The sequence below is a fragment of the Pyxicephalus adspersus genome, chromosome 5 (genome assembly GCF_032062135.1).
Source record: "Pyxicephalus adspersus chromosome 5, UCB_Pads_2.0, whole genome shotgun sequence".
NCBI lineage: Eukaryota > Metazoa > Chordata > Amphibia > Anura > Pyxicephalidae > Pyxicephalus > Pyxicephalus adspersus.
The window spans coordinates 144912122-144913802 of NC_092862.1; the positions used below are offsets into that span (position 1 = coordinate 144912122).

The 1681-nt window shown below is 46.2% G+C and overlaps 1 long non-coding RNA gene across 1 annotated transcript; it reads right to left on the reverse strand.

The window, feature by feature from the left end:
- Positions 1-586: 586 nt before the first annotated feature.
- Positions 587-948, reverse strand: LOC140332199 (uncharacterized). The gene is made up of 2 exons (XR_011921058.1): positions 776-948; positions 587-646 (listed from the first exon to the last, which is right to left on the reverse strand). It is a non-coding gene; the product is annotated as an uncharacterized lncRNA (long non-coding RNA).
- Positions 949-1681: the final 733 nt, after the last annotated feature.

Consider the following 1681-nt stretch of genomic DNA (forward strand, 5'->3'; position numbering starts at 1 on the left):
GTGCTTCTCATTGTTCTCTAGATTTTCTAAACAATAACACAGAAATGGTTGTGCCACACAAAATTTTTTGTATCATATGTGACACGTTAGCTGATAGAACCTGTTAGGAGACAATTATCGCTTCCTGAGATCCTGTGCATTAGGCCAACGCAGGAAAGCGTACCCTGTTTATTCTCTTCAGTGTCGCTTGCAGCAGCATGGAAGATAGCTGTCAGTCCTTTGCTCTGCAGCCTGTGGCATCCCCGGTTTCCCTTTGGCTGTGAAAAGTCTTTCGGCATCCCCTGCTCTGAGACTGTGTGCAGCTGAAGGGCATTTAGAGTTGTGCTGAGACTAATGAGCAGAGTTGTCCCTGATCTCATTTCTGCACTGCCATTGCCTGCTGGGGCTTTATAGCCTCTCTGCTCCCATGGGTCTGTACCTGATATAGTGTTAAGCTGGGCTGATCTGTTGCTGGTGTGCGTGATTCAGTTGCTTTACTGTTGCTGACCATTGCCTGATTGTTCTGTCCTCACAACACTGTCCTGTGTAGTGCAGCTAGACAGGCAGCTAAACACTGTAAATAAGGCCAATAAGCGGAGAAATCTGCTTCTTGAGTGAGATTCTCTGAACTTTATTGTCTTTCCTCATTTACTTTAATTTTGTGAAACTACAATACAATACAAACAGATATATATCAGTATACACAGTACAGCAATATATAGCTTACATCTAGCTATCTAATGCATAATATTTCTACATGCTTCTTCATAAAATGCTATCATAGAGGCCTACTTACAGACAATTCGTTTGCCAGGCTTGATGGGAAGGACAGATGCTTTTCACTGAGAAACTAAGATGGAGACTAGGCGGGCCTTTCACCATCCTGTAAATCTGGATAATTTCCTGTTGCTGGCTAGAATATATTATGCAAAGACTGCTTACAAAAAAAACAACCACTAGAGGGCAGTAGAAAAGCTAATGTACCGTATTTTTCGGCGTATAAGACGCTCCGGCCTATAAGACGCACCCAATTTTAAACGAGAAAAATCTAGAAAAAAAAGATTCTGAACAAAATACCAAAAAGTCACTTTGTGTCAATGTATCGCCTTCTAATCACTCTGTGTCAATGTATCCCCTTCTGATCACCCTGTGCCAAAAAATCATACTCACCCGATACCGCGATCCCGCGATGCTGTGGGCTTCTTCTTCTCCTCGCTCTCCTCCTGGCTGCAGCGCGTGTCTCCTCCTCCTCTGAGTGAGGAGAAGCCGGCACATGTGCCCTCGCGATCCCGTAAGCAGGCTGATCCAGTCGTGCAACCCGCGACAACCGTGCCCCCGCGATCCCATAAGCAGGCTGGATCAGCCTGCTTAGGGGATCGCATGGGAAACGGTGACGGCTTCTCCTCACTCAGAGGAGGAGGAGACACGCTCTGCAGCCGGGAGGAGAGCGAGGAGAAGCAGCACGCAGCATCGCGGGATCGCGGTATCGGGTGAGTATGATTTTTTTAATTATTTTTAACATGTATTCGGTGTATAAACGCACCCACTTTCCCCCCCCCCCAGTTTTGGGGAAGAAAAAGTGCGTCTTATACGCCGAAAAGTACGGTATATCAATACTATTGTCTCTGCTAAGATGCAATGAAGGCAGCACACTGATCCTGACCTATTGACTGCATGCTGCCTGGACCAACCTTTTACCTGT